We start from the raw sequence: 20697 nt of genomic DNA on the forward strand, positions 1-20697 counted from the left end.
AAAGTATAATGGTAAACAAGTTTAAATGACCAAAAATAGTCACTTACCCGATAAAGGGTTAACTACAGGTTATCGGACAAAGCCTCTCAGCTTTTCTGAGCAATAACTTTGTGAGAATAAACCTTAAATATTCTAATGCGAGGCTGTCTGTTTGGTAGAAATGTAAAGGGATGTAAAATACCTGCTTCATAAAACGGATCAGCAGAGTGAACAGATTTATGCGTTCAATCTATCGAGTGTGTAGCCTGCACTAAAAAGGGCAGTCCCATTTTAAAATAAGCCCTGATAACTGCCACTGACATCTCTAATCAATGACTGTAGGATGGAATCAATTATTCCAATCCATACTTGAACATTAGCTGGATCATGATATCCCCTCTGTATAAATCCTGGTCTTTACTGCAGACACTATTCGTTGTCTTGTTAATTAGCTGCTTTGACGGAGCCAGTGGAAAGCTTTTAGAGACACACTTAGTTGCTCCAATGCTCTCCAGCTCCCAGATACAATCTGTTCCCATCAACACAGAGCAGCATGCTGTGATTTTTACCAACAGAATCTGTCATGTTACTAATACACTGTATAATATGTAAAAATGCAAATTATTTCTTTTGAAAGGCATTTCTGAAGAAAACAAGGAAAAACAAGAATACAATCTGGCACCACACTGTGATCACAAACTGAGACTGATGCCTGTAAAATGACTCCAAGATTTGATGTAGTGGCAGGAGTACAATTAAAGTAGCAAAGGAAACTAATTAGGCCTTTTTGGGTTTCATTTAACCGCATGGATGTAATGGATTAATACAGGGGGTATTAACCCAGCTTTTATCTACCTACCCACTAACACTACAATACACATTTTAACAAAAGAGTAACCCATAAAGACCCAGTGCTACTTTAGTGGCAATTCCCAAGTGAATTTGTCTCTATAATTAACCTTTCTTAAGTGATTTATCACCATTTATTGTAATATTATCCTCTTTATTTTGTGTTTTTTCAGTGAAAATCATACATTTTCCTAAAAAATAATGATCATTTAGATTTTCACAAATGCTGCGTTTGCACTATGTGGGACCGGCTCGGCTGGACTCAACTCGGGTACCAGATACTATTCCGGGAGACCATTTCCAATACAGAATACTACTGACTTTACAGTACCTGGACATCATAGCGATTCGGTGCGTTACTTCCGTGTCGTCTGCTCAGAGAGTCGCCGACTCACTCGTTGCGTGTTGTCTTGTCAAATTCATGCTGAGTTTTTATGTCACCCACCAAAGACTGAATCTCCTGACTGAATGGTGTAGTTTTGCCGCCGCCAGCGGAAGTGAAAACAAAACTTATGGCTCATTTCTCTTTTCTCTACCTGCTGAAGGTTAGTTTTTAAACCTTACCAGCGAAAACGCTGCAACATTAGTATCACATTAGTGTTACCTCTGTCATCTCCATGTTTATTATTACTGACTTTCTTCTTCTCATAAAACTTTACTCTTCTTCATGGTATTTGTCCAGTATGGTTAATTCAGAGCGGCGCCCCCTGGTGGATTAATTGACAAACGCTCATTCCAACACATTAAATGTCAGTAGCAGCACTTTGTTCCAGTCAGACTAATGACAACGACAATAAAGCACATTTACAAAAGGAATTAACAACTGGAATGGGATTATTATTAAGTACTCGTATCAGTACTCGGTATCGGCAAGTACTCAAATGTATGTACTCGTACTGGAAAAAAGTCGTATCGGTTAATCCCTAAAATTAAATTTGATTGATTGATATTTAGCCATTTTATTTTTTATCTAGCCTATAATTGAGAACTGGCTTAGATGTTGTTAAAGACCTGGTTTTCATTGCCTTTTCCTTTTTTATGAACACACTCAAATCACTTCAGTAATGACCAATGCAATCTACCAAGACCAGCACAAACTAGCCCAGTTCCATATTTGTGTGTATAGAAACACACAGGAACAGTATGTTACCCGCAATTTGAACATAATTATGGGATGTATTCATGTTTTTCTCCCAGAAATCAGCAGCATAAACCTAAGAGTGGCAATGGAAGGGTGAGTTTTCTGGAGTAGAAATGGAGGTGTTAGTGGATGAATGTAAATATTTCATACCGTAAATAATGTAGCAGGGAGGAAAGCCATATTTCCACAAAGTAAATTGAAGAAGATGACATGATGGTACAAATGAGAAGTCACATCTGTAGGCTGTAAGCATAATTGGACCAATAATATTCAGTATTTTTCTGTGAGCAGGTGCAGATGAATTCCATGGAGACTGAGAAGGACTCTGGAGACTGTATGGATGATTTTTGAAAGACATTTGACAACACAAGTTAAGAAAACACATATTGCTCGGTACAGAAGATTGACGATGCCTGTCTTGAATGCATTTGCCTTGTCCACAGAGTACATATAATAATCTTTTACTGAATAGATCATGCACACGTATCCCAGTGGAGACAATAGTGGGCAGTTTGATGAGATCTATGGGTACGGTTACATGATGTTTTCTAAATCCGATTTATTTTTCCAGAAGAATTTAATTTGGAACTAAAGTATTTTCTCTTCTGTTTACATGGAAATGTTAAACCCGAATAAAGGTTTACATGCGGTATTAATGAGGTCGATAAGTGAGCAAAAGGGTTTGCACTGCAGTGCTTGCGTTGCCTTGTTCTCACAGCCCTTCTGTTAGCTTAGCTTAGCATAGTGACTGCATTTCCATGGTCACATGTAGCCAGTTTTTTAAAGGTGATTTGTTGTCTTTTGTAAGTGATTTTGTGAAATCCGATTCTCCCTAATTATTTCTTTAGATCTGCGACTTACTGCACTCATACAACCTTGGGACAGTTGTGTTGACGGAAGTTGGAAAATCTTTTTGTTGGAAGGGATGCATGCGCTAAATTAGCTTTGCTTTACCATTTTAGCTTTGCATTAGTTTTTATTTCCCAAGATTTTCTTACTGCATTAAGTCACATGGCCATGATTTGAGCCTCAATTTGTGATCATATTGACCCCAGCGGACTAAAGTAATGATTAGGGAGAACTGAATTTCACAAAATCACTCATAAAATACTACGAATCACCTATAAAAGATCACCTACGTTGACTTCAGTTTATTAGAAAAGACCCTTTTAGATAGTCTAAATCAAAGTCACTTTGTCTCCAAATTTTATTCAAAGCTGCAGCATTTGAATACTGATAAGTTATCATTCTTACGGAAATCGTGGGAAACTCAGCTGAAAACAACAATAGATACTGATGTATGGGAGGAAATCTTACTTTTACCTTCAAAAATATCCATATGTAACAGATTCAGAGAAATGCAATATTCTATTTTACAAAATGTCTATATATCTCCATATATGTTCAGTAAATATACAGCAGGGGCCTCTCCAAACTGCCCCAAATGTAAAACTGTTTTAGGGACAAGACTTCACTACCTCTGGGAATGTGAAAAGATTCAACAGTTTTGGCAAACCATATGTGCTGAGGTCAGTGTGGTCATTAAGCACCAGTTACAGTCTAATCCATTATTGTGTCTATTTGGATGTATCCCAGAATCATTGAGAACACATAAATATACCGTTCAGTTTATGTTTCTGTTGAGCCAAAAGGCTGTTATGACCAAATGGGTTGGAGAAGAACTTCCTTCAATACATCTGTGGAAGTCTTTGATATCAGACTATATTTCTCTTGAAAGACTAAGATTTTATATTAACGATCAGAAGGATGTCTTTACAGCAAAGTTTAGAAAAGTGTTGGAATATCTGGGAACTCAGACTGCAACTACCTGAAATAGACTTAATAGGAACTTTTGAGATCATCGCTGTGGACATATTCTGGATCTGCCTTATATTTCATACAGCCTGTATGTACTGCACTGGACTGGACAACTTTGAAAATGTTCAATAAAAAGAATGTTCCAAAAAAAAAATAAATAAAAAAAAAATCACCTACGTCTGACCATAGGAATGCTAAGCTAAGCTAATGGAAGGGCTGCGAGAACAAGGCAATTGGTGCATTACGGTGCAAACTGATTTGCCCATTTATTGAACTCATTAGTGCATGACAAATGAATTAATAAAAAAACAAGTGGTGGACTCTTCCTTCAGGGTTTTCCAGGCTGGTAGATCCCATCAGAATAGCCCACTGGAATGGTTTGGGTTGACTAGACTGCATTGCATATTCTTCCGCCAGCGCAGAATGTGTGCGTCATCGCGACAGGACAAGACAACGAGCATGTGCAGAATGGCAGGAATAAAGTCCAAACGGAATAAAGGGTTTACATGTCCGAGGAATAATTTAGTTCTGAATAAAAAGGGGATTAAACCAGTGACTTTATTCAGGTTTAAATTTAATCCGAACTATTCTTTTTCAACTGGAATAAGGTGTTTACATGGGCATCTGAAATAGGATCTAACGTTTATTCAGATTAAACCAGGAATAAAAGTTGTCATGGAAACGCACGGTATGTGTTCTTTAGCCTTAGTGGGTGGTTTTCTATCCAAGAGAGCAGACAGGAACCAGACCGTCGTCCATACTCTGACCTTCCCTCCATGGCTGTGGTCTTGCCAAGACTCTCATTTCTCTGAGATACTTCACTATGATATACTGAGGTTTAAAGCAGGTCAGACCAAAGAATATGCGACAGGACGAAATGTTTTTGAACATTGCAGGGTGAAGCTGCACCGCTGTGATCTGGCTTCATCTCAGCTCCAGCCGGTCGATGGCATCGCCTGCGACTCGGCTTGTCAAGTTGCCAGCGGCTGGTGTTAGAAAGCAATGAAATATAGTAGATTAGCAATTCTATTTGCGACGAAGTTAGTAAGGGTGGGTGTTGTACCTTGCTGACATGTCCTCCAGAGACCATCGAATGGTGGGGGGCATGGCCGGCCTGACAATGATTTTTATCCTCTTTATTGTATTAAAATAACATCATGTGTGGTATGTGCCCTCACTTTATGACCTGTTTAGGAATCTACCAGTCATACCAGCTTTGTGACTGGTAGAATTTAGACTCTTCAGCCTTGTTCTGTGCTCTATCATCCACTTTAAGGTTGTCAGTAGACATCATGTGACTGAAATCACAGTCAGAACAGATGTGTCCAGTGTTAGTGATTCTGCATGAGCTAGACTCTGGTTTCTTAAATGTACATATACTTGTATATGATGATTCTGATAGATCTGTCAGGCCGGTTACTTGATAAAAAGACACGATCACATGTCAGATGATGCTCAGAGGAAGACTTAGTGATGGGACTTTTGGCTCTTTGAAAGGAGCCGTTCAATCAGGAGCCATTCACTGTAAAGAGCCGTTCAAAAGACTGATTCTTTTATGTTTTTTGCATTATTTTGAAACACCAATATTTTAATGACTAAATACAGGGGTTGGACAAAATAATGGAAACACCTTCACCTCAGGATGATAATGCCCCAATCCATACAGCTAGAATTGTTAAAGAATGGCATGAGGAACATTCTAATGAAGTTGAGCATCTCGTATGGCCGGCACAGTCCCCAGACCTCAACATTATTGAGCATTTATGGTCAGTTTTAGAGATTCAAGTAAGACGTCGATTTCCACCGCCATCGTCTCTAAAAGAGTTGGAGGGTATTCTAACTGAAGAATGGCTTAAAATTCCTTTGGAAACAATTCACAAGTTGTATGAATCAATACCTCGGAGAATTGAGGCTGTAATTGCCGCAAAATGCGGACCTACACCATATTAAATTATATTTTGTTGATGTTTTAAGGTGTTTCCATTATTTTGTCCAACCCCTGTAGGCTACATGTGATGATTGACATTACATTTTAAAGGTGTTTAATTGGCGCGGCAGTAAATATTATCATACGGTAAAACAGAATAGTTAGTTCAAATGTGTGGGCTAAATACATGACATGAGAGGTGACATTAGACAAATGCTGGAATTGGACAAAAACATCATGGTACATTATGTGGACTAGTCTGTAGCCTAAAAATGAAGAAGAAAATAAAACATTTTCTTACAAAATAACATTTTTCTTTGGCTCATTACTCACAGGTGGTCACTCACTCACTCTCAATCTTTTATCCAGTTTCGACCAGTCTTCCAGCTCCGCCTCCTCCAGTATGCTCACCTCACGGTTCAGACTGTTGTTTTTTTGCTAACTTCTTGCCATGAGACATGTGCAGTGTGCAGCACTCTTTTTTTTCTGCTCGAACATTCTCCTCCTGCCCAATGCCTCCCCAGTGACGCTAAATTGACAGGCAATTGGACATTCCCTCCTTAAAATAAAAAAAAAAATAAAAAAAGAGCGGTTCTTTATAAAGACTCGGTTCCCCTCGTTCACTTCAAAGAGCCGTTCAAAAGATTTGATTCGTTCGTGAACATCACATCACTAGGAAGACTGCAGATGTAGATGAAACATGTCAGCAAGAGCAAAGAAGAATTGCTAATCTAATATAAGAAAATGACAAAATGAACATAATCAATCTAATGAAATAATGTTTTTTTTTTTTTATGGGTGGTGGTTCACCTGTTTATGAGAAGGGCAGCATTATCATCAGCTGTTCTGTTTTTGGGGTCCAAAGACCTGCTCTTGGAACCCTCCTGTTTTTTTTCAATGTCTCAGGTCAAATGGAATAAGTTCGTATCACTATGCTAGAAAATAACATGAGACATAACAAATTATTAAAAAAAAAAAACAAACAAAAACCCATCAGGATCATTGTAATCTGCCATATTTCCTGGATAATTGCAAATAGACACATTTAATTCATCTCATTGCAAATATAGTCAGATGAGTGAGAAATCATCTCTAAAATCGCACAGTGTATGGCCGCCTTAACACAACACAGCATTGAAATCTAATGTGTTGTTACGCCCCGGCCTAGGGGTTCACCAGGGCGAACATAATGTGCTCAACTTTTGTCCCCTCCCAGCTCCCAAGCACACACGTCAGTCAGAAACTAAAATTCACAATGTTTATTTCAACTATTTTTTTCGAAACAGCTAAGGAAGGGTTAGGGGAGGGAGCGGCTAAAACAACAAACAAAATATCTTCTGTAAAGTTTAAACTAAATTGCCTACTCCAAAATAAATGCAAGAAATAAAATACAGAAAACTTACCTAACTACCTAACCAAAAACAGGAGAAAACAGGAAAACAAAAGAGCCGACCTCCCCTACCAGAAAAAGGATGAATTTACAAAAAAAAAAAAAAAACTATTTACAACTATGCACAATCGAAGTGTCACACGAGCACACGAACACAGGGTTGAAAGCTGGAAGGAGGCCAGAGAGAGCATGGATGGAAGCTCCAGGGCCATTTTTAAAGGGGCCAGGCAATCACGACCCACCAATCAGCAACCTGCAAACAAACAGACACAAAAGGACGCAGCACACCTACAGGACGGGGGAGAACACACACACTAAACAGAAAACACATACATATACATAGACATAGACAAATTATGACCCAGGGTCATAACAGTTGTATAATATATATATTCCACTGTTGCTTTCAGAACAGTGGTGGTGGTATTTTCCCTTTGGTTCAAAAGCTAAGGAGCAGCCTGGGCTCCCTAATTCACAGCAGTGTTTTAGTTCATGTTGATTTGCTGCAAAGTTTCTGACAACACACAGACATGGTTTTGATGCACCCCTAACAGAAAAGCAAGATCAAATAAAGTTTAGATATTTCTGCTTTGAACAGGCTGTGAGAAAGTGGTTTATGACATAACGTTGAAGAAAAAAAACTCCTCTCAGTAAGGTCATCTTTGTATTGTGAGTTCTGAACGGCGAAGCTTTTCCTTTCTACACATCTAACACTTTACTGACTGTTAAGTGTTTGTAAGATGGTGCTTACAAGGTTTCTACTCTGTCAGTAAGCTTCTGGTTATTCAATGAACAGAGGAAAATTGCAGAAAGATGTGCCCTTTCATTATTTATCTTTACCAACATGAGGCTGATAAGTTGTGACACTCCAGCTTAAGTCTTCATCATTATCTCTAATGAAGCTGTTCGTTCAACATCATGCCTTATCAGCTCTATGTTGGCAGGTTAAATACTGTGCATACTGTGCATATTAACCATAACGACAGCTTTTTTTTAATTATTGTTTTTTTTATTTATTTTTTTTAACTAGGCTTTATTCAAAAAGAAAATAAATAAATAACAGAGGAAAAACTGTAAGGAAACCATAGCAACTGTCTCAGTTCTGGTCAGATACATAATCATTCAACCTGTCATTGGTACATTCACTGTTCTAAATACTACACCTGCAGTTCTACTACAGTTCAGTTCAAATTAGTGGTAGCATCATACTGCTGTCTTCCAAATGATCTGATATGTACATGTAAAACTGGTTCAAGTCCATATTTGTTATGGCAGGAACCTTTCCACTCTATGTTAGCATTGTGCAAGTGTGATAATAATAATAATAATAATAATAATAATAATAATAATAATAATAATAATAATAATAATACATCAGTTTTATATAGCACTTTTCTAAGTACTCAAAGATGCTTTACAATAAGCAGCCAAGGGACGAACACACAACAAATGGGGTAAAAACAGATACAGAATTAGATACAAAGGGGCAAACAAAGAACAAATACTCAAGCAAAAAGGTAGAGACAGATACAGAAAAGAAAACACATGAGAGAAGGTGGATGAGGTGAAACAGGCTGTCAGTTTTTGTATGATGATCTGAAGAGGTATGTAGAAGCCAATAATGTAATAACAGCTGATAACGTAATAAATTTGCCATTTTTAAAATGTAATAGGCCAATAACGTAATATCTGGCCAATAACATCATAGAAGTCCTGAACCGATAACGTCATAGCTTTTGGCCAGTAATGTTATAACTTATCATGTTATTGGCTCAGTTATTACATTCGCAAAGAATTTTTTTTACCAGGCCAATAACGTAATAACCAGCCAATAAGTTATAATGTTATCACATTATCAGTTCAGAACTTTTATTACGTTGTTGGCCAGATATTACGTTATTGGCTTACTACATTTTAAAATTGGCAAATTTATTACGTTATCAGCCATTATTACGTTATGGGCTGTTATTACATTATTGGCTTCTTACAAGGTAGGAAGGTCCATTGTCATTCTGGAAAAGAGGTAAAAGGTATCTGGGTTGTTTGGTGGTGCTCAGTGCAGGAAGCTTAGGCAGTATTTGCAAAAAAAAAAAGTGCCAGAAGATAAATTATAAATAGTTTTTGTGGAACATAAGCATATGATGAATCACATCGAGGTATTAAAATGACTAAAATACTTCCGATTGAAAATGGCACAAAGATGTGAAAGATGTGTGTATTATGCTGCCTTCCAGAGTGCTGGGAGGTAGAATATATCTCACTTGGTGTTAACTCCATCCCAGCTCAAAGTATTCCAGGCGATCCACGTTGAACATAAACAACAAACATGGAGATCGCAGATCTAACTCCTATTTGCTTTGTTACTGAAGAGGCATTTTGACTGTCGACAGTACAGTGTTCTCATATACGCAAACAAGATGGAAGAGGCGAAATGATGGATGAACTAATTATAAATTGTGAGGTTTTTTGTTCATTGCGAACTTGCACACTGTCACTGTCACATTGTAGTTCACAGTGAGGCTGGGGTACTTCGATCTGGCCCCACTTTGCAACAAGGACCTCCGGCTTGGACAGGCGTTCCAATGCATTTGACCGAGTTGGACGTCGGAAACTTCCCATCTCCCAGGACTCTGGAACGCAGCATTAGTCAAGACTTGCAATTTTCAGGTTGTCATTGCCGCTCAGAAATTGTTCTGTCACATAGAGAGGATGATGTTCACAGGAATATTACAAAGATAGATGAAGGAAGCAACTGGGCAGAAGAAATATTAACCTTTATTCTGGGAGATATTCTGGTGTATTTCCTGTGAGCCAGACTGGCCTGACCCTATCCCCTTGTTAAAACTACTGCAAAATGAAATTAAGGAAGTGAGAAAAGATTGTTATTTTCTTTTAAATATATTCTTTTGTTGCTATCATGGATTTTTTTTTTTGGAAACAGAGGTGCCCATATATGGATAATAAGTTGGAGGAAGAGATAAATGGGAGTTGAAACACTCCAAGCCACTGCTGACACATCACACTGACACTGACATGTTGAACACAGCACACACAGTTGTGTTTGATATGTCATGTACTGACGTAGTAATTACTAGCAAGTGGCCTTACCAAGCTAGTTTACGGACAAACTGAATAGTAATATTAGCTAATGTAGCCAAGGTGTGGACTAGACACTGTAATCACTGGTAATCTTCATGGCTAATTCTTCAGGCGACTTTTCAACCACAGTAGCTGAATGTGTGTGTGTGTGTGTGGGGGTGATCTAATTCAGCGGGAAAGCTGTCAATCAAAGCTAAAATGTCATGCAAGGAACAGATGGTGAAGATTTGCATGTACATCAAACAGACATGTTCATTAAAGCTACATGAAATCATACATATAGAAAACATGGGCCCAATCTGACAGGTTATGTAAAAGGCATCATCTTATATAACCTATTCATGTACATTCTATTATAGGCATACAGTAATAGGCAGTGGCGGCTGCTCGTCTTTTAGAGAGGGGAAGCTCATTGTTGGCTTACATTAAAAAAAAAAAGAAAAAAAAGTCAAGTTATTTAAACATAAATTCGTTCCTCCGATCCTTTTTAAGAAAATGGTCAGTGACCTTATCGTACCAACTAAACAAGAAAACGTTGAAATTATGTTAAATTGAAACAAGGAAGTGCAATGAGTGTGTTTTATTTACAGTGCAAGAAATGAACAAGTAATTTCATAGTGGTTTAACTCTCAATTTCACAGCAGAATGTGCGACGGTATTAAACTGAACTCTGTCAAGTGAAGGAGCATATCTCAAACTAACTGTCAATCAAACAGGATTCAGCCTTTCGACTGATCCTCCAATCAGCACTTGGAAGCTCAGTGTCCAGCCCGGCCAAGCTCCGCCCACAGCTCCATTCAACCCCAGAGACGCCGAGCGTCCGGGGGCGGGACAACATCGTGGCATTTATCCAATTACCGTCCAGTTTTGAGGCAATGAAAAAAACTGTTCCACTCAGTCCCATTGAAGTGCATGGACGCTGAGTGTCTACGGACAAATGCACTGAGCAGAGATCGAATGAGAAAACAGAGACACGGGAATGTATGAGCAGTGAACAACATTGAGTCTGTTGATTTGTGATAAAACTGATTCTGAACGAACTCGTCTGTGAGATGAACGTGCTCTAACACATTTGTAGTCAATGAAATGTCAACACAACCGTACATATTTAACCATTTAATTTTCGTAATTTTAGGGGAAGCCGGGCTTCCCTTGCAGTCTATGAGAAATCACCACTGGTAATAGGCTATACATTTAATACAATTCACAAGGCACTAACAATAAAAAGCCAAGTACTCAGTTGTGGAGGTTTCCACTTGCTTGTGACACTTACATTACAAACACTGGCATCATTATATTGTACATTTTCACTGGGATTTAGTTTTTTTTTTTTTGTTTGTTTTTTACATCATCTCTTTCATTAAAACATATTTATTTCTCTTGTGCATGTCAAGATAAAGTATAGTATATGATAAAAAAAAAAAAAAACGGTATTTGTATTATACAGCATAAAGCAGAGAGAAGAGGGAAGGAAAGGAAAGAAATGAACAATTGTGTTGGAATAATGTATCATTCCACCTGCAGCTGTTTTAACTGAAACAGACCAGAGAGACAGGAGGTTATATCAGAGATAAACAACACTTAACACCCACATGCTGGCTGAAAAGTACGCAAAATCTTGAATCGGAAACACACAAAGCTCCAGAGGAAACACAAAGCACATGCATAAACATGGAAAAACATTTGAATAATTGTAAGTCATTCACTCCTGCAAACATTCTTCTGTGAAAGCCCTGTCTTGTTTTCTCCTAACACAGACAGTTCGTATTCACACCTTAGTGAATGTAAATATCACACTTTATATCTCTCTCCTCCCTCGCACATAAATACGCTTGTGCTTGTGATTTTACTGGCAGTCTGTTAAGTTTCATTGACTAATTCAGCTGTTATACCGTACTTTCCGGACTATGAGCTGCACCTGAATATAAGCCACACCCACCAAATTTTAAAAGACGAAAATATTTGTACATGTATTGGCCACACCTGTGTGTTCAAGGGAGACCCACACAATGTTGTCAATTCATGTCGGAAAATATATGTAATGTGTTAAAACCTTAATAAAGATATGTGTTAAAAAAAAAAAAAAAGGCTCAAGTTTAGCAGAGAACAATAGGAGGGTCTTCAATCTCTTCCTTCCAGGTTCACATCATATTTGTTTTTTGTTTTTTTTTACCTTATGGCAGCTACTATTTCGTATTTTGGGTCAATGTGCGCTCCTTCAATATGTCCATGTGAAACTTGCACAGATTTAAAGTTCCACATCCAACGATGTCTTTGGTTCCTTTTTGTCAACATACTGTGCCGTTTCGGTACAGCTGTGGTATGTGTACTGTTCCAGACCTAGCTACTATAAATGACTCCATGTTTTTTTGATACAAGATGGCAGTGGTGGGATTTGAACCCACGCCTCCTTAGAGATTGGAGCCTAAATCCAGCACCTTAGATCACTCGGCCACACTACCTGGTTCAGTTGTTCTGAAAACCCCATTTCCATTTTTTCTGGTCAGGATGACATATTTCAGTAGAGAACAGTTTTCATTAATTTAAGTTGGTAATGGTGGGATTGGAACCCACGCCCCCTAACAGACTGGAGCCTAAATACAGTACCTTAAAGCGCTCTGCTTATGTAGAAGCAAAACTCTTAAAGTCACTTTTCCTTTTCACATAAAGAAGTAGTTATGACCATGAATGTTGGTCCAGGTCACTTGATACATTTCTGTCATTACTTAGAAAAAGAATCTCTTGCATTTATTCTGATAAGAAAGACTGAAGCTTGTCTTTCTAAAATGGTAGGGATGGGATTTGAACCCATGCCTCTAAAGGGACTGGAGCTGAAATCAAGTGCCTTGAACCACTCAGCCACACTACCTATTACTGATAGTTTTTATGGGTCATCTCAGGTCCCAAACAGTGGTAACATTTTAGAAATCCAGACAATTATACCAGCCTTTCACACCCTTTGGTTTGTGATTTCATTTGAACCCAGTCTTAGTCTAAACTCGCACCACCATTACAGACGAGATGCGAGCAACAGTCATTGATCATGTCATTGTCCATGGCACGACAATGACTGAAGCAGGACTAAGAGTTGGTCCAAACCTGAGTAGGTTCTCAGTGGCCACCATTATCCGAGCATTCAGAGAACACAACAGGTATTGTTCTGTATTGCTGTGTTGGTCACTACAATACATTTTTACAGTATAGTGGAGTACAATTGGTTTCATCTCAGTTGCTTTATTGCAGAGCATGTCCATTGATGCTTCTACTGATGTACAGGGTGGGGAAGCAAAATTTACAATGAACATTTAGTTGTTTTTTCTCAGCAGGCACTACGTCAATTGTTTTGAAACCAAACATATATTGATGTCATAATCATACCTAACACTATTATCCATACCTTTTCAGAAACTTTTGCCCATATGAGTAATCAGGAAAGCAAACGTCAAAGAGTGTGTGATTTGCTGAATGCACTCGTCACACCAAAGGAGATTTCAAAAATAGTTGGAGTGTCCATAAAGACTGTTTATAATGGAAAGAAGAGAATGACTATGAGCAAAACTATTACGAGAAAGTCTGGAAGATACTATTAAAGAAGAATGGGAGAAGTTGTCACCCGAATATTTGAGGAAAACTTGCGCAAGTTTCAGGAAGCGTGTGAAGGCAGTGATTGAGAAAGAAGGAGGACACATAGAATAAAAACATTTTCTATTATGTCAATTTTCTTGTGGCAAATAAATTCTCATGACTTTCAATAAACTAATTGGTCATACACTGTCTTTCAATCCCTGCCTCAAAATATTGTAAATTTTGCTTCCCCACCCTGTAGATGCATGTTTTTTACAGTAGAATACATACAAGTCAGTACTGTAATGCATGTTTGTTTCTCTAGAGTTGAAAGAATGCCACATGGAAGTGGGAGAGTTGCCATATTTACACCAGCACAAGAAACCCTCATTGTGGATATGGTACAGGAGAATAACACCATCAGACTCCGAGAAATCAGGGACAGTCATTGCTGACAACGTTAACTCAAGGTGTTTTTCCCACGTTGCCTGGCAAGGGACAATATTGCCTGTGATGTAGATGAGGTCCTGTGGCCTGACCCAGTGCAACGACGTGATGCTGCATAATATATGTGTATGTGTGGGGGATAAATACTGTAAATAAAAAATATCACCCTGAACATTGTTTTCAGTGAGTATTGTTGTGTGTACTGGATCCTCTGTAGTGTTTGTGTAGGGTTGTGATCCAGTACAGTAGTGTACATACTGTATTTTCTGTAGATTTACATACTGTTCATATGAAACACACATCTATGAAGGCCCACTACTTTACAGTGATATATTCTGAGAACAGATGCGGTAAGGTTTCTAAAAATATGCTTTGGCAGTTGTGGAAAAAAAGAACATTCTCACACACTGAACACTGTGTTTTCAGTTGTTTTTTTTGTAGTGTGTAATAATGTGTATAGTTTTTACATTTTTGCAGGCTTTGAGCAGCTGTTTTGGAGTGAAAGTTTGAATTTTGAAGAGAGGAGGTGTAGTTTTGTTTGTGTAGCTTCAGAAAAGTGTGCTGTGTTTAGAGTTTTGGAAAAATTGAGGAAAATTTTGAGAAATGTGTTTTAACAGTTGAGAAAAACTGTAATAAGGTTCACACCCAAAATAATTGTGTTTCAGGTTCATGTCACAGTGGCATCTCTCAGAGCCATAAAAGATGATGGTGATGCCCAAATACTGAGCAACTTCCACCAAGACCTTGATGATCCTAGATCCTAGTGGACAAATGCAAGACCTATCGGATGTCATCTGCTGCTACAAAGTTCTCAACACTGAGATTAAGTAGTTCATTGTTAGTACTGCACTGCAATTACCATCTCTCCAGCAGGGATGACAGAAAATCTATTGATAGCAGTTTGAATTCATTCATCTTTGCTGGCAGTGGTGGGATTTGAACCCACAGCTCCAAAGAGAGGTCAAATGCAAGACCCACTAGATATCATCTGCTGCTCCAGAGTTCTCAATAGTGAGTTTAAGTTCAGTGTCAGTAATGACATGCAATTACTATTTATTCAGTAAGATTGACACAAAATCTGCTGAAAACTTTTAAGTCTTGTTGGCGGTGGTGGGATTTGAACCAATGCCTTCAAAGAGACTGGAGCCTTAATCTAGCACCTTAGACCACTTGGCCACACTACCTACTGTCATTATTTAAATACTTGAAAAATAAATAATCAATTATGGTACAATTTCAAGCCATACCTCTTGTGAGGAAAGGCAAAGAAAGACAAGAATGTGGTACTAATGAGTACACTGCACAGGGATGGGACAATCTGTGCTCAGGAGCATCAAAAACCAGAGATCATTATGGATTATAAAGCCACAAATGGAGGGGTGGACAACATGGACAAAGTGGTGACTGCCTACAGCTGGAAAAGGAGGACCCTACGCTGGCCACTGGTGGTATTCTTTGACATACTGGACATCTCAGCATGCAACACCTTTGTCATCTGGACGGCACTGAACCCACTCTGTTCATACTACTTTTTTTTTTTTTTTTTAATTAAAAAAAACAAACAAACTCTAATGTACTGTCCATCTGACTGTAACTACATCAATCTACACAGTCACACAGGAAGTTAGCATTAATTTAGACAAATCTTCTTGTTATAATCTTCTGTCAGCCGAAGCTCTGAGAAAATACACCTGAAAGGAATTCTGTGTGAACATTTGACAAATTCTATTATTATTAGGAAATTAAATCGGCCATAGGTGTGAATGTGAGAGTGAATGGTTGTTCATGCGTATGTGAACCCTATGACGAACTGGCGACACATTCCGCCTTCACCGTGTGGTCGTTTGGTTAGGTCCCCCCATCCCTATGACCCTATGAACGACCAAGTGGTTTGGAACATTAATGAATGAATTAATATTATTATTAAATTGATTAGTTTAATTTTATCATTCTAATTCTAATTCCACAAAGTAAAATGCCTGGTTATTAAAATGGTGTACGCTAATCATGATAATTGAGTTCCTACTGGAGGTATACATGGTTTAGTTTGTTTTTCATTTCAACATTGGAAATAGCACACACCTGACACTAGTGTGAAAATGTAATACTTTGACGTGATTGAATGAGCAACTACACACTATGTACTAAAGGCATCTATACCTAAAGATTAAATGTACTCCTTGTCAAGGCATCGCCTAAGTACCAGGGGATCTGATACTTAATATTGCACTACTAGAGCAGAAATAGGTCATGCTGTGCAGCCTTGTCAGGAAGACATAAGACAAAGATAAATAAATCAGGATTGAGATCCAGCAATCGGCACTTTGCTATACGGAATGCCATGATGGTCAATTTACACAGCTCACGATGCTAAATCGAACCTGACAAGAGCCGCATCAAATTTTTACGGGCTTGTAAGTGATCTGCTGCTGCACGGAGGAACAGTTTTATTGGACAGATTAAAATTGCATGGTTCATAGTGAAATATATACGCATACACACACAAGCCTCCTAATGTTCCAGGGTGAACACAAAGCACAGAGCGAACATGTCTTTCCTGTGACACACCTCACTTTGCAGTCCATCTTCTTATTCTTCAGACTCTTTTCTCTCTCATTTCTACATCCTTCTGTTTCATTACTGCTATTTTCACACTGCAATGAGTGATTCTTCGCAGAAATGACCAACAACGCAGCCATAATTAGCCAATATTAGCCTACTGGTGTACAGTCAAAAATGTAGGACGTTCACCATCAGTGTTGGGAGAAACATGTTACAAAAGTAATGCATTACAGTAACAGATTACTTTTTGTTGTAATGCATTACTAATCAATTTTCAGTAATGTGTTACCTTGTACATGTTCAATAGCGCTTGCATTACTACACACTTTTCGCCCATAATTGAATTACTCAAATGAAAAAAAAACAAACAAAAAAACCCAGCAAGACCGTGACACCTTAAGGAATCAAAAATGTATGTGTAAAGTTCTGTTTCCTGTTGGTGTTCAGCCAATGGGTGAAGACGGCAGAAGACACTACATTGGTCATGTGGACGTACGCTCATTAGCTAGTTAGCACGATCCCTGTGGTCAGCAATGACAAGGTAAGCTAACGTTTCTATTAAGGCTGGGTAAAAAAATCGATTTAATCGATCTTAGATCGATCTCATTTTAATTTTGTTTAATCGATTAATAGTGGATGAGATGGATTTTTCAGAGCAGGACCGGGAGTACGCGGAACTGCGGGCCACTCCATCTTGTGAACCCCTGGGGAAGACTTGGTCTCGCAAAAAAGACGCGGTGGGGAAACCCCCTCCGCTGGAGGTCCTCCGGCCTCAAACTCAAACCCGCAGTGTGAAGGAACAGGCCGCCCGGCGAGTCACGGAAGCCGGTCATTCTTGGAATAATAACTTGGATCCGTACTATCACCTATGGCTGAGTATGGAGTTAGAGGAAGAGTAAAGCAACAATGTCCGACCACTGCACTACCCCCCCGACCAACACCCAGGAGCTTGCGCACCCCCCAGCCCCACTCCGCTCCAACCAACAATCACAGAGTGCCTCCCCCCCCAGTGAGTAGAAGCCTCCAGCCATAAAACAGAATAAAGATGACTAAGTCCGTTCTGATCCATTGTAAAAAACATGGAAATGTTTCTGTCCCCTTCATTATTTAAGAGCACATTCAGTAATTTACTGCTGAAATGTCATATTTATTTCCTTTCTAATATCAATATTGATACCAGTATTGATGTGTTGCGTGACTGCGGTACTTAAATAAACAGGTTACAACTCAAAATTGTACTTTGGTATCATTAAATTACTCTGAATCAGTCAATTAATACTGAATCAAATCGATATTGAGTCGAATTGAATCGTGATTAATCGATTCAGAAACTTATGAATCGAAATCAAATCGATTATGGAAATTGGCCATGATACCCAGCCCTAGTTTCTATGACTAGTTAGAATTCTTTATCAATTGTGGATTTTTCTACTGGGATCCTTGGTGCCACGCCCCCTTTTTGAACATTTAAAATGTTGAAAAAAATGCAAGCATTCCTGCTGGGATTCAAACATCGCAGAACGTAATGTTACTTACTGAGCTATCCATCCACATGTATTTCGGGGTGCAAATTTATGCATCCCATCTCTATCTGCTGTATTTTTTTTTTTTTGGGGGGGGTGGGTGTTCTACTGCATATTTTTATTTACATTTATGACAAGAGTCTGTATGTGATGGCTGATACCGATTCTGGCCGATTCCGATCAAATTTTTTCCAAACACAACACACCAGATGCTGCAACGTAACTTTCCCATTAGAACATTTCTTTTCAAAATAGAAGAAAAGTGTGCAAAAAGGTGCCAGGTTTTCAGTATGAAAACAGGTGCATTGATTGAAACACCTGTTTTTAGTGAGTCCTGTATTATACCAGCAGCTGAAAATTATCATATTTGAAGGAAAATTATCATACACACCCAGGTTTTACTCTGACATGGTTCAGACCATCTGCTTTAGTAACACATTATCATAGACTGGACATATTACATGCTGTAACTCAGATTTACTTTTAAATAATCTAACAGAACTCTACATGTGTGGAGCACAGGATGAACCCCTGCACTGAATGGACCAGATGAACACCATTTATACATTTACAACGTCTACACACTTTGGGCTGAGCCTCACGAGTAGAGGCTCGTGAGAGGATGAATACAAACAAGTGCAGCACTATGCAACGGATCCGTATCCTATTTGTGTTTGGTCATGAATTCATTTACTTGTGTAATGAAGGGGTCAAATTATTGTACATTATGGGATTTTTACATTATTGATAATACATTGTACAGAGGGTAAAATTATTGTACAAATACCATAATTATCATAGATCTGGCCAGGCTGGTTTGGGGGGGGGCGCAAGAATAGGCAATGCCCCCCCTTTCGCCGCCTGTGTCAGCAGCATGTGCCCCAATCACATTCCTGATTGCCACCTCATATATGATTATCTGGAACCAGTTTCAGGTCTGGCACTGCAGGAATTTGACCTGTGCTCAAAATCGGTCAATTTCAGACTGACCGGTCAGTCGCAGGTCATGGCCGATAACGTGAAAATTGGCCAATTTCCGAGCATGGCTGATTAAGCGGTGCAAGTCTACTCCTTTCAAAAAATATTTCTAGCACTTAGCCTTCTTTTGCAGGAAAGCAACTGAACAACTGAAGCACTGTATGAAAAATGATTTAAGTAGCCTAGCTTTAGCCAAGAAAATTTCAAAAAAAAGTACCAAAACTTATATTGTTTTTGCATTAAAGGGTCAATATGGACAGTATGTACATGCTCATGTACTTATATGCAGTTTGTTTTAGAGCTGGTCCTTCGTGACATTAGCTGACTCCAGTTTTTAAGCTAATGGTAATTAATGTTCAGTAGGGAGATACCAAAATGTTAGCCAAGTGTTAGCTTATGCTCCGTTTCCACTACGTGGTATCGGCTCGACTCGACTCGGTTCGGCCTTTTTGCGTTTCCATTATGAAAAATGATCTGGAATCTGGTACCCGGTACTAGTTTTTTGGTATCACCTCCGCCGAGGTTCCAGGACCAGGGACCAGATACTAAAATGTGACGTGTACACACTGCAGACCACTGATTGGTCAGAGAGTTTTCTCTGTGACCCGCTGTTTTACAAAAAAAAGATGCAGCAGTGGACAGTAAATATAGCAGTACATTAATTCACATGATAACAGCCCAAAACTACACCGTGGTCGGTCGAGAAGATTCAGTCTTTGGTGGCCGACGTAAAAATTCAGACGAGACAACACGCAACAAGCGAGTTTATCAGTAACTCTCTGAGCAGACGACACGGAAATAATCGCTATGACGACAAGGTACTGTGAAGTGGGTAGTATCTTGTAATGGAAATGGTCTCAAGGAATACCGAGTCGAGCTGAGCCGAGTCAAGCTGGTTCCACGTAGTGGAAACACGGCATTAGTAATGGAGTTAACCCAGCACCATTGGTGCCTAGGGATGGGAATCGTTAAGAATTTAACGATTCCGATTCCATTATCAGTTTTGCTTATCAATCCGATTCCTTATCGATTCTCTTAGCGATTCTCATTTGGTGAGGGAAAAAAGAGTACAAGCGGGTGTGTTTGCATTAACTGTCTTTTATATTTCCATCTCTGCACAGAAAATATAGCATATAGAGTATGTACAAATAATAAGAACAGATGACACCAGGCCCAGTTTGGGGCGTGCAGTGAAAGTGAAACTAAAGACGCTTTACTAATTCCTCTATTGCTGCATTTCCACTACATCGAACCAGTTCGACTTGGCTCGTCTCCCGTAGTTGTACACCTCATTTCCTTTCCCCTACCTTTGGAAACTTGTATTTGGGTACAACGTTTGTTGCCCACACCAGAGCCAGAACTGGGCCGGCGTTCACTCTGCCGCTACATTCACATGCGTCGCTAAGTAGCGTATCAAGTA

General features: G+C 38.9%; 1 long non-coding RNA gene and 2 other non-coding genes across 3 annotated transcripts; all 3 read right to left on the bottom strand.

Annotated features, from left to right (window-relative positions):
- Window positions 1–3534: 3534 nt before the first annotated feature.
- Window positions 3535–9716, bottom strand: LOC115427720 (uncharacterized). The gene is made up of 3 exons (XR_003936537.1): window positions 9600–9716; window positions 7824–7826; window positions 3535–3546 (listed from the first exon to the last, which is right to left on the bottom strand). It is a non-coding gene; the product is annotated as an uncharacterized LOC115427720 (long non-coding RNA).
- Window positions 9717–12583: 2867 nt separating this feature from the next.
- Window positions 12584–12665, bottom strand: trnal-uag (transfer RNA leucine (anticodon UAG)). The gene has a single exon. It is a non-coding gene; the product is annotated as a tRNA-Leu (tRNA).
- Window positions 12666–12990: 325 nt separating this feature from the next.
- On the bottom strand, window positions 12991–13072 carry trnastop-uca (transfer RNA opal suppressor (anticodon UCA)). Its single transcript has one exon. It is a non-coding gene; the product is annotated as a tRNA-Sec (tRNA).
- Between the last annotated feature and the right edge of the window lie 7625 nt (window positions 13073–20697).

Source organism: Sphaeramia orbicularis, chromosome 10 (genome assembly GCF_902148855.1).
Source record: "Sphaeramia orbicularis chromosome 10, fSphaOr1.1, whole genome shotgun sequence".
NCBI classification, from domain to species: Eukaryota; Metazoa; Chordata; class Actinopteri; order Kurtiformes; family Apogonidae; genus Sphaeramia; species Sphaeramia orbicularis.